General features: G+C 49.9%; 1 protein-coding gene across 2 annotated transcripts in view; it reads left to right on the top strand.

Annotated features, from left to right (window-relative positions):
* Positions 1–8,834: 8,834 nt before the first annotated feature.
* The window catches only part of grinaa (glutamate receptor, ionotropic, N-methyl D-aspartate-associated protein 1a (glutamate binding)), a 49,551-nt gene continuing 45,234 nt past the window's right edge, over positions 8,835–13,151 (top strand). Inside the window, exon 1 of one of the 2 annotated variants that reach the window (XM_078426063.1) lies at positions 8,835–8,971. The gene's annotated coding sequence lies outside the window, so the exon portion shown is untranslated. The remainder of the gene's footprint in view (positions 8,972–13,151) is intronic. The other variant, XM_078426072.1, reaches the window with a different exon arrangement.

Here is a 13,151-nt window from a genome sequence, read left to right as displayed (position 1 = left end):
ACAACCCAATGAAACAAATTGTAACAGTTTTAAAACAGAATAAAGTGCAAGTAGATCTGTGCCGGATCACTGTGTGATGTGACCATCCGGCTCAGCAGGAACGGTTCATAGCAGTTATGGCCCTGGGGATGAAGCTGTTCCTGAGTCTGGAGGTGCGGGCGTAGAAGGCCTTGTATCGTCTGCCTGATGGTAGAAGTTCGAACAGACTGTTGCAGGGGTGTGAAGAGTCTTTGTGGATGCTGGTGGCTTTTCTGAGGCATCGTGCATTGTAGATGCCCTCCAAGGATCGTAGCTGTGTTCCGATGGTCCTCTGAGCTCTATGGACTACCCGCTGAAGAGCTTTCCTTGTGTGTGCATGTACATATACACACACTGAACTTTGTCTCGTTTATTATATCGTTTACAGTGTACTGTGTTTACATATTCTGTTGTGCTGTTCCAAGAAAGAATTTCATTGCTCTGTCTGGGACAAATACATATATATGTTCCTAAGCTGCACTGTCTCATGTTCTATGTTCATCTTTCATTACAATGAATACAAACTAAATCTCTCAGCCCCCCCTGAAAGCTGGGATGAGGCTGAGTTTGGTCCAGAATGTTTCCCTCCAGCCATTTGGCTATTAAACACTACAACCTCAAATAAGCTCTGAACTACATAGACTATTATTGTACTATTATTGTTTTTTTGTATGTACGTATGTGTGCGTGTATGTATATATTCAGGGAGCTATGAACTTGGACGTCAAGATCCCTTAGTACCTTAATACTGTTAAGGATCTTTCCATTAACTGTATACATTTGCCTTACATTTGACCTCCCAAAGTGTAGCGCATCACAAATGCTCAGATTTAACCTGTCATTTCTCTATCTTTCTAATTGAAAACACAGCATGGAAACAGGCCCTTCGGCCAACCGAGTCCACACCGACCATCGATCACCCGTTCACACTAGTTCTAATGTTATCCCACTTTTGCACACACTCCCTGCACATGAGCGGCAATTATTGCAGAGGCCAATTAACCTACAAACCCGTACATCTTTGGGATGTGGGAGGAAACTCACGCGATCACATGGAGAACTCCACAGTGTTTTATTTACACCAGGGACTGTTGGTGAGAATTTCTATAGAGAAAGCTATGTACAATAGCTTGATTGAATTACTTGAGGAGGCAACCAGGCGGGTTGATGAAAGTGAAATATAGGGTATAGTCTTTCTGCATTTCAGCAGATTGATGAAACAAAGGCAAGTCGCAAAGAGGAGACACATGGAACTGGAGATGCTGGAATCTTGAGTAAAACACGAAATGCAGGAAGAACTCGGCACGGCAGGCAGCATCTGTAGAGGTCTAGGAAGGAACTGCACAGAGGCTGGTTTAAACTGAAGATAAGACACAAAAAGCTGGAGTAACTCAGCGGGACAGGCAGCATCTCTGGAGAGAAGACATCGTGTCTCGGCCCGAACGTCCGAAACGTCACCCGTTCAGTCTGAAGAAAGGTCTCGACCCGAAACGTCATCAATTCCTTCTCTCCAGGGATGAAGCGTCTGTAAAGGAATGGATATATGAAGTTTTGAGTTGGGACCATTCTTCAGATTGATGATAATAGGAGGGCAAATGCTGGAAAAGAGGTGGGGGCGGGACAAAGCCTGGCAAGTGATAGGTGGATATTGGTGAGCAGAGGTAGGAATTGATTGGCATATCGGTGGACTAAAGTTTGAGATGAAAAAGAGACAAAATGGTGTCAGATAAATGGTGAACATTGAATTTTCCAATTTTAGGTAACACTCCCTCCTTTTTTCTCCCCCTCTCTTTTCTGTGTCCCCTGTCACCTCAATGTGCACCTACTTCTTCTACTATCATGCCCCCTTTCTCCTTCTACCTACCTCCAGCTTTACATTTCACTCATCTTCTCCCCTTATCTGCCACTCTTTTCATTTCTAGTCTTTGTCCACCCATCTACTAATCAGATTTCCCACAACAGGCAACAAGGAACTGCAGATGCTGATTTATACCAAAGACAGACACAAAATGCTGGAGTAATTCAGCAGGGCAGGCAGCATCTCTGGAGAAAATGGATAGGTGACATTTCAGGTCGGGATCCTTCATCACACTGTCATGTCCTTGCCTCTCTTTTCCAGCTTTCTTCTCCCCACTACGATCATTCTGAAGAAGGGTCCATTCTCTCCACAGATGCTGCGTGGCCCGCTGAGTTTATCCAGTACTTTGTGGTTTGCAATCCAAGACTGGCTCAATAACAGGAAGCAAAAGGGTTCTGTGATGTTCCATAGGGTTGATGCTCTTTGCAATTTATATTAACAACGTCCAAAATATAGTCAAGTGTTTAATTGTCATATGTGCCAAAAACGGAACAATTATATTCTTATGTATGATGAAAGAATGGATTGACTGGGCTTATATTCACTGGAATTTAGAAGGATGAGAGGGGATCTAATAGAAACGTATAAAATTCTCAAGGGATTGGACAGGCTAGATGCAGGAAAAATGTTCCTGATGTTGGGGGTGTCCAAAGCCAGGGATTACAGTTTAAGAATAAGGGGCAGGCCGTTTAGGATGGAGGAAACCGTTTTCACCCAGAGAGTTGTGAATCTGAGGAATTCTCTGCCACAGAAGGTAGTGGAGGCCAATTCACTGGATATATTCAAGAGAGAGTTAGATATACCTCTTAGGGCTAAAGGAATCAAGGGGTATGGGGAGAAAGCAGGAACGGGGTACTGATTTTGGATGATCAGCCATGATCATATTGAATGGTGTTGCTGGCTCGAAGGGCCGAATGGCCTACTCCTGCACCTATTTTCTATTTCTACAGTCCTATGTTACTTGCAGCAAGCCAGCAGATCTGTAAACACAGTACCCATAGTTAACGCAATAAACAAAAAAAAGTTCAATAAATTTGGAAGAAACAATATTAGAGCAAAACAAAAGCACAAAGTCCTGAGTAGGAAAAAAAGTGCAGATGCTGGTTTAAATCGAAGGTAGACACAAAATGCTGGAGTAACTCAGTGGGTCAGGCAGCAGCTCAGGAGAGAAGGAATGGGTGACGTTTCGGGTTGAGACCCTTCTTCAAGTCCTGAGTGAAACCATGACAGTTCATTGTTTAGTTGATGTTTGTAGTGTTCAAGATGGTTGTTGGGAAGAAGCTGTTCCTGAACCTGGGCATTTTCAGACTCCTATATCTTCTTCCCGATAACAGGAGTGAAATGAGAATGTGGCCAGGAAGGTGAAGATCCTTGATGATGTTGGCTGCCATTTTGAGGCAGTTCCTCCTGTAGATCCCCTTGATGGTGGAGAGATCAGTATCCGTGATGGACTGGGCAGTGTCCACCACTTTTTGTAATCTCCTTCGTTCCTGGGCGTTCACGTTCCTAGGACATGATGCCCTCCACAGTACACTGTAGAAGTTCATAGGAGTCATAATAAAACAGTTTGCAGATGATACACTAAAATAGCTGTATGGTTGAGAGGGAGGTTAAGTGCTTTAGACTGTAGGAAGATCTAGGTGATCTGGTCAGTCAGACATTGTTCTGTCCGCATCATAAGTCAACTAAACAATTTTTATTCTTGAGATGGGTCTTTTTCCCCCTCTGCAGCATAGGGGACCACCAGGTGGCGTCGCGATGGCAGCCTGGCAGCCTCGCCTACAGTCTGTCTTTTTCATCTTTTTTTTTGTTATTTTTAGTGTGTTTTAAAAGTTTGTGTTAATGTTCATTTGTTTCATGTGGGGGGTGGGCGGGGGAATCTTTTTTTCAATCTCTTACCTTACCATTGGAGCCGACCCCTTGCCTGGGATCGATGCTCCAACCATGGCCTGCGGATTTCATCATCGAGGAGCTCGCAGTCTCGGGTAGAGACTGATGTCGGGAAGCTCCAAAGAACGCGGAAAGTTCGACCAGGGGTAAATCGCTTGGCGCGGGGAGCTGAGATTCCCCCCCGATGCAGGAGCTTGATTGCCCCGATACGGAGGGCCTGACCGCTGGCCATGGGAGCCAAGATCGTCCCGTCAACCGAAGGCTCGAGGTTCCCGACCACAGGAGAACAAAGAAGGGAAGAGATTGAACTTTTTTTCGCCTTCCATCACAGTGAGGAATGTGGAGGAGTCACTGTGGCGGATGTTCATGTTAAAATGTGTTTTGTGTATTCTGTTGCTTTTTATTGGTATGACTGTATGGCAAATGAAATTCCTCGTATGTTGCAAAACATACTTGGCAAATAAAGTATGATTATGATTATGAAGTGGTAACCACAGAGATATATAAAATTGTGAGAAGTATAGATCAGATGAAGAGTTAATGCTGGAATCATGAATAAAACAGGAGGAGCCCAGAACTAGAAGGCATTGTTTTAGGTGAGAGGGAGGGAAATCTTAAATGTACCCGAGGGGCATTTTTTTCATGCAGAGGGCGTATATGGAACAAGCTGCCAGAATTGGGTATATAGGCGACGTTTCAGTAATTTGGACAGTTACATGGATAGGAAAGGTTTAGAAGGATACTAGACCAAGTGGACTCGTTGGGCCCAAACCTCTCCTGCTTTGGTGCAGCACCCTCTTCTCTCCCCCCTCCCCATCGCCTCCCCCCCACTCCCCTTCCCCTCCCCCCACACCATCCCCCTCCCTCCACCCACTTCCCCTCCCCCCACGCCAACCCCCTCAACCGTCCTTATCCTCCGTCCTTCTCCACTCCCTTCCTCCCTCCCTAGGAGATAGATTTAAACTTTAAAATGTGAATAATTTAAAAAATATAACACCGATTTCAATGAAATGTCTTCCATTAGCACCAAAGGGATGACGGTGAGTAAGGTGGGCCGAAAATTGTCGTGCTATCGTGTACTTTTTTTCAGTAGTTCAGGAACAAACAAACAAACAATCGAGAGTTTTAGTATATAGATGGGCCAAACGCAGGCAAATGGAGCTAACCCTGTTATCAAAACCAGGGTGAAAGGACAAGATGGGCCGAAGACCCTGTTTCCACGTTGTATGACTCTAAATGACCAGAAATTTAATTTGTCCATCCATATAATTAATATGGCTGCAGGAGCAGACTATAGGATGGGTATCCTTGGAAGTGATTCACTTCCTGAATCTGCAGAGTCTGTCCACCACCTATAAGGAATAAGTCAGGAGAGGTATGGATTAATCTTTAATGGCCTGAAGAACTCCCATCAACATTCTAGAAGCCTGAGACCACCCAAGACCAAACAGCGCAATTCACCATCCTAAACATTCACCCCCTCCGCCCAATGCAATATTATTAGAGTTACGTGGGACTTTGAGGAGATCTGACTGGTTCATTGTGTTTACATAGAATTGCGCAGTGATGCAGCTGGTTCCCTCACAGTGCAACAGACCCTGGCTCAATCCTGACCTCGAGTGTGGAGAGTGTGGAGTTTGCACATTCTCCCTGTGACTGCATCCCCTGCGTTTATTTTGGGTGCTCCAGTTCCCTCCCACATCCCAAATACGTGCGGATTTGTAGGCTAATTCGCCTCTGTAAAATTGCCACTAATGTGTGGGGAGTGGATGAGAAAGTGGGATAACACAGAACTAATGTGAATGGGTGATTGAGGGCCTGTTTTCCAATGCTGTATCCCTTTTTCTTTTTCCCCACTTGACCTTAAAAACTTCTATCAGGTCTTCCCTCAGCCTCTGATGCCCCAGAGAAAATAATCCAAGCATGTCCAACCTCTCTTTATACTAATACATTCCAATGTATGCAACATGAGCAAAATACAAAGTGCTGGAGGAACTCAGCGGGTTAGGCAGCATCTGTGGAGGGAAATGGACAGACAATGTTTCAGGTCAGAATCTTTCTTCAGAATGGAGATGAACCCCTACCCGAAATGTTCATATGATCATTAGAGATAGGTGTAGAATTTTGCCATTCAGCCCATCAAGTCTACTCTGCCATTCAATCACGGCTGATCTATCTCTCCCTCCTAACTCCATTCTTCTGCCTTCTCCCCATAACCTCTAACACCCACACTAATCAAGAATCTGTCCATCTCTGCCTTAAATATATCCACTGACTTTGCTTCCACAGCCTTCTGTGGTAAAGAATCCCGCAGATTCACCACCCTCTGACTAAAGAAATTCCTCCTCATCTCCTTCCTAAAATAATGTCCTTTAATTCTGAGGCTATGACCTCTAGTCCTAGACTCTTCCACTAGTGGAAACATCGTCTCCACATCCACTCTATCCAAACCTGTCCATTCCCTCCACAGATGCTGCCTGACCTGCAGAATTCCCCCAGCACTGTGTGTTTTGCTCAGGATTCCATCATCTGCAGTTGCTTATATCAACATCTTGCTGAACCTCTACGCTCTCGCCAAAGCTAGATCCATCCCATAGTGGGGACAATCAGAACTGCACATGATACTCCAAATGTGGCCTACCAAAGTTTAAACAGCTGCAACATGACTTCCCAACTTTTATAATCCACACCGTTCCCTCTTAGACCTCTGCCCCTCTCTTTTTCCCTTGATGTTACCCACTCCCCTTCTATTCACTCCACTAGTGCCTTCCAGCCTCTCTTCTTCCTCTACTTACTTCCTTCCCTGTTCTCCTTCCCAATTCCCTCCAGTCTCCCTAACCCATTCTTCTATTCCCCTCCATCCAAGCACCTCCTCGTTCCTTTCTCTCCCCCTCCTCTTCACCTCCATTTGTCCCAATTCCTTTCCAAAATATTCCTCCATCTTCCCCCTTTGTACCCCTTCCTTACTCCGCATCCTTTCCTTGTCCCTCCCTCTTCTTTCATCTTCCCTCCTTTCTTCTCCTAACTCGGTCCTTTCTCCTTAGCTCCCTTCACCCGACTCCCTCCCTCCCCATTCTGTGTCTGTCTCTCCACCCTCCCTCTCCTTGTCTCCACTCCCCCCCCCCCCTTAGCCCTATTCCCATTCCTCTCTACCCTCCCCTTGAACTTTTTATATATCTCTTCATCCTCCCATCCCTCAATCCACTCCCCTTCATCACTGTATCCAAATTCGACCTCCACCTCCCCTTATCCCACCCCACCCCACCCATTCATCCCATCTTCTCCTTCCATCATTCCTCTCCCTTCTTCCATCCTCCTTCATTACCCTCTTACCCATCCCCTCTGCTCCTCTCAATCCATTCCTCTATTGCTATTGATAGCGTGCAGCGTAGGTTTACTAGGTTAATTCCCGGAATGGCGGGACTGTCGTATGTTGAAAGACTGGAGTGACTAGGCTTGTATACACTGGAATTTAGAAGGATGAGAGGGGATCTTATCAAAACATATAAGATTATTAAGGGGTTGGACATGTTAGAGGCAGGAAACATGTTCCCAATGTTGGGGGAGTCCAGAACCAGGGGCCACAATTTAAGAATAAGGGGTAGGCCATTTAGAACGGAGATGAGGAAAAACGTTTTCAGTCAGAGAGTTGTAAATCTGTGCAATTCACTGCCTCAGAAGGCAGTGGATGCCAATTTTCTGAATGCATTCAAGAGAGAGCTAGATAGAGCTCTTAAATATAGCAGAGTCAGGGGGTATGGGGAGAAGGCAGGAACGGGGTACTGATTGAGAATGATCAGCCATGATCACATTGAATGGTGGTGCTGGCTCGAAGGGCCAAATGGCCTCCTCCTGCATCTATTGTCTCTACTCCAACCCCTCCGCCCTCTCTGGCTACATCCCCTCTCACTATCATCTCTCCTGGATCCTCTATCCCTCAATCCTCTCCCCTCAGTCCCCTCTCCCCTCACTCCTCTCAGCCCTCTCACTCCTCAGTCCTCTCTCCCCATGAATCCACTCTCCCCCAATCTTCCACCCCTGAGTCCTCTCTCCCCCACCTCTCAATCCCCTCTTCCGTCAATCTCATCAATCCTTCTTCCCTCAAGCTCTTCTCCCCTCATCCTCTATCCTCCACCCCCTCTCCCCTCTATCTTCCACCCCTCAATCCTCTCTACCCTCTGTCTTCCACCCTTTAATCTCTCCCCTCAACCCTCTCTCCCCTCTTATCATTCAACCTTCTTCCATCAATACCCCTCCGACCCTCAGCTCTCCACCTCCTCTCCTCTCCATCCCTCAGCCTCTCTCTACTCAACCCCCTCTATCCTCACTCCCTCAACCCTCCACCTCCTCTAATATCTTCCACCCTTTAATCTTCTCTCCCCTCAATCTTCTCTCTCCTCTTATTATTCAACCCCCTCCCATGAATACCCCTCTTCCCCTCATGCTCCACCCCTCCCCTCCCCTCCCCTCCACCCCTCAATCCTCTCTCCCCTCTTATCATTCAACGTGTCACCTCCTCCTCTCCCCACCTCATCCCCTCTGCCCTCACCTTCCTCTGTCCCCCTCTACCTCCCTCATCCTCTGCCCTCATTCCCCCCTCTCCATCCCTCATCCCCTCTACTCTCACCTCCCCCTTTCCATCCCTCAACCCCTCCCCTCTCTCCCCTCTCCATCTCTCATCCCCTCTACTCTCACCTCCCCCTTTCCATCCCTCATCCCCTCCACTTCCCTCTCCCCTCTCCATCTCTCATCCCCTCTACTCTCACCTCCCCCTTTCCATCCCTCATCCCCTCCCCTTCCCTCTCTCCCCTCTCCATCCCTCATCCCCTCTGCCCTCACCTCTCCATCCCTCATCCCCTCTACTCTCACCTCCCCCTTTCCATCCCTCATCCCCTCCCCTTCCCTCTCTCCCCTCTCCATCCCTCATCCCCTCTACCCTCACCACCCCCTCTCCATCCCTCATCCCCTCTGCCCTCACCTCTCCATCCCTCATCCCCTCTGCCCTCACCTCCCCTCCCCTCCTGCCCCCACCCCTCAATCCTCCCTCCCTCAAGCGCGCCCCCTGGCGTGGGCGGCCGTGTGTTTCAGCTGCGCGCCGCCGATGATCGGGAGCGAGCAGCGGGAGAGAGCGCGGACGGTCGGAGGAACGGTCGCTGGAACGAGGCGGAGCTCGAGCGGTTGGTTGATCGGTCGGTCGGTCGGTCGGTGAGTCCGCGGTGCGGTTGGGGCCTCGCCTGGGACCGTCTCTCTGCGGGGGAGAGCGGCGCCCGCCCAGAAACATGTCAATCCGGTTTAAATTTAATAATTCCCCCGCATTTTGCCGTGAAAAATGCCTTTCCTTGGTGCGTCAGAGGTGATTAGGATCAGTGGACAGTGCGGGAGGGGGAGAGATGGAGGCGTCTGGGGAGGGAGACGTGTGTTTGGGGAAGGAAGAGGGGATGGATGTGGCTGGGGAGGGAGGGAGGGAGGGAGGTGGAGAGATGGAGGTGTACGTGGAGACGGAAGAGGGACGTGTGTTTGGGGAGGGAAGGGGGGATGGATGTGGCGAGGGAGGTGGAGGTGTCTGAGGGGGAGAGATGGAGGCGTCTGTGGTGGGGGGAAAGGGGGAGGGGGAGACGTGTTTGAGGAGGGAGGGGGATATGGAGGTGTACGTGGAGAGGGGAGATTTTGGGGAGAGAGGTGGAGGTGTCTTGGAGGGAGATGGGGGTGTCTGTAGGGGGGAGAGATGGCGGTGTCTGCGTGGGAGAGGGAGAGAGAGATGTGTGTGGAGGGGGAGACAAGTGTTTGGGGAGAGAGGGGGATATAAAGGTGTACGTGGAGAGGGGAGATGGAGTTGTCTGTGGGAAAGGGAGAGATGGCGGTGTCTGGGAGGGAGGGGAGAGATGGAGGTGTCTGTGGGAGGGGGGGGAGAGGGAGGGGGACGTGTTTGGGGAGGGGGGAGATATGGAGTTGTCGGAGGGAGGGGAGAGGTGGTTTTGGAGAGGGGAGATATGGAGATGTCTGAGGGGGAGACTTGCGTTTGGGGAGGGAGGGGGACATGGAGTTGTCTGGGAGGGAGGGGGGAGATGGAGGTGTCTGTGGGCGGGTGGGGGAGACATGGAGGTGTCTGGGGAAGGAGGGAGGGGAGAGGTGGTTTTGGGGAGAGGGGAGAAATGGAGATGTCTGTGGGGGGGACAGATGGAGGTGTCTGTGGGAGGGAGGGAGGGGGAGAGATGGTGTCTGGGAGAAGGAGGGATGGAGATGTCTGGTGGGGGCAGAGGGAGGGGAGACGTGTTTGGGGGAGGGGGATATGAAGGTGTACGCGGAGAGGGGAGATTGAGGTGTCTGTAGGGGAGGGAGGGGGAGACTTGTGTTTGGGGAGGGAGGGGGATATGGAGGTGTCTGTGGGAGGGAAGGAGGGGGAGAGTTGGAGGTATCTGGGAGGGTGGAACGGGGAGAGATGGAGGCGTCTGGGGAGGGAGGGGAGAAGTGGTTTTGGGGAGAGGGGAGATATGGAGGTGGGGGGGCAGGGAGGGGGGGAGCTGGAGGTGTCTGGCGGGGAGAGGGAGGGGGAGACTTGTGTTTTGGGAGGGAGGGGGATATGGAGGTGTCTGGGAGGGAAGGAGAGGGAGAGATAGAGGTGTCTGGGGGGACATGTCTGTGGGGGAGGTGGAGAGATGGAGGTGTATGTGGGGGGAGAGAGGGAGGGGGAGACTTGTGTTTGGGGATGGAGGAGGATATGGAGGTGTGGGAGGGGGGAGATGGAGGTGTCTGGGGGTGGGGAGAGATGGAGGTGATGGGGTGGGGGAGAGGGAGACATGTGTTTGGGGAGGGAAGGGGGGGGTGTAGGTGGCTGGGGATGGAGGTGGAGGTGTCTGGAGAGGGAGGGGAAGATGTTGGAGGGTGTGGAGTGGGAGGGTCTGTGGGATGGGGGAAGATGGAAGAATCTTTGGGGTGGGGTGGTGTAATAAGTAACAGGAGCAGAATTAGGCCATTCGACCCATCAGGGCTACTCTGCCATTCAATCATGGCTGATCTCCATCCTAACCCCATTCTCCTGCCACCCATAGGGTGATGGAGGTATCTATGTGGGATAGGGGGGAGCTGGGGGTTTGTGGGATGGGAGGGGTGGAGATGTGTCTGTGTGGTATAGGTAGGGGGATGATCCAGGTGTCGCTCTGGGGTAGGGGATTCAGTGAGGGAGGGGGATATGGTGGTATCCATCTGGGCCGTCGGTTGGGTGGTGAAGATGTTGGAGGATGTATCTCTGGGTTAGGAGCACAGGCGTTCGTGGAGGAGGTATCTCTTGATTAGAACCACGGGCGTTAGTGGAGGAGGTATCTCTTGATTATGACCATAGGCGTTCATGTACGAGGTGTCTCTTGATTAGGACCACAGGCGTTAGTGGAGGAGGTATCTCTTCATTAGGACCACAGGCGTTAGTGGAGGAGGTATCGGGTGAGCGGTGAGGCGATAAGCCCTTGGCTTTCTCTACCTCAGGATTGACAAGACAGTGGTTGAGATTCCCTGACTGGATGAGCAAGCCTGCCTCGTGAGTTGACAAGGCTCCTCCTCTAACATACACTTTATAGCAAGCGCTTGCTTCTGAAGGAACTTGGCTGGCTGGACTTTTGCTGATCAGAGCAGTTGGCATTTCATTGAATTCCTCATTACAGAAGAGCACCAAGTATTTAAACCAGCACTTGAATGAATGGCCAAGGCTACGGGACAAGTGCTGGAAAATGGGATTAGTCTGGGTGAGTACAAGATGGTTGGCACAGAGATGGTGAGCCTAGGATCTGTTTCTGTGTACTGTGTCTCTGTAGAACATTACAATTCTTGGAGCTTGAAAGGTGATGTGGCTTTGCTGTAATTTTTCAGGCCTGGTGTTTGGAAATATCATTTAATTGTAACCAGTTTGAGATTTGGAGCATTGTCTACACCATTGCTTGGTAGACACAAAATGCTGGAGTAACTCAGCGGGTCAGGCAGCATCTCTGGAGAGAAGGAATGGGTGACGTTTCGGGTCGGACCCTCCTTCAGACAATTCTCCTTTTTTACACTCTTGCTTGCTGTGTGCCTTGTTTTACACACCGGCAGGCACAATCCAATTCTGTGCTAGTTAGTAATGATGTAATTGTGATCAAAGGTCGTGCATGTTGTACACAAAGTGGACAATGTCTGGACGCTTTGAGAACATTGTTTTCTAAGCCGGGCAACTGTTTGAAAGAGGATTTTGGTATTTAAAATTCTGATGTGTGGGAGGTGTCATTGATTTACCAGCATACTAATTTCTAAATTGAAGTGGGATGTAGCATTTCTTAAATAAGCCAGTAATCTTAATTATCTGTGCATGTGGCCATCTCCTCAGACCTTGTTTCTAATGAGGTGCTTTGTGGTGGATTAATTATTTTTTATAGGTGAGTTGTGATGTCTAGATTATGAGGGAGATCTAGAATCTTGATCTTTGCAAACTAAATGGATCTTGTGCTTTTTCTTTGGGTCATTTGCTGTCCCCCTTATTCACAGTATATTCTCTTGTGAGCTTGGCTAAAGATGCACCTGTGCTGGTAGGGTTTGAAGTTGCCAGTATTTGTGTGACTTCAAGTAATGGATGAGCAGAAATGTCATATTGTAGTGAGTCCAAAACGAGCGTTGAGAGCGTTATTGTTCAAAGGTCTTTATTCGTAGGTAACCGTAACAAACTGCAACTGCTTACTTTGGACACACACTACTTAACTAGCCAATACAATCTAATCTCATCTCGGTGGTCTGCTGTAAGCGAGACCCATACAACTGTGCCAGCGCGGCCCAGAGGGAGGAGGTGAACTGGGCTCCCCGATCTGTGGTGATGATAGCCGGTACGCTGAAACGGGCCACCCAATGCCACGCCAGGGCCCGTGCACAGGAGGCCGCCGAGGTGTCCGACAATAGGAGCGCCTCCGGCCAACGTGTAAACCGATCCACCACCGTCAGGAGATGAGTATAACCCCTGGAATAAGGCAATGGACCCACCAAATCCACGTGGATGTGGAAAAAACGGACTGGGGGAACCTCAAAACTCTGGTATGGGGCGTCACTGCCCCACCGCCGATGGAAGAAACACCAGCCGCTTTTATTCTGCCGTGCTGGTTGTGCCCGCGACCAATAAACATGTTCTGCAGCCCCCTCTTGCCTGGCAGACTGCGAAATAGCGGCCGAGCCGTCACTCTCCCGGCCGCTCCCCCGACTGCCGCTGGGCCTCGAGACACGATTGACCGAGTCGTCCCGGGTGTGCCGCTCCCTGACGAGCACGTCGGCTTTCTCGGCGAACGTTTCCGGGTCGTCAAACGAGACGTCGGCCAACACCAGCCTGACGTCCTGGGGTACCTTCTCTCAAAATGCCGCCTCGAACATCATGGTCGCC

This window comes from Rhinoraja longicauda, chromosome 2 (genome assembly GCF_053455715.1).
Source record: "Rhinoraja longicauda isolate Sanriku21f chromosome 2, sRhiLon1.1, whole genome shotgun sequence".
Lineage (NCBI taxonomy): Eukaryota > Metazoa > Chordata > Chondrichthyes > Rajiformes > Arhynchobatidae > Rhinoraja > Rhinoraja longicauda.
This window is presented reverse-complemented; position numbering and strand designations above follow the sequence as displayed.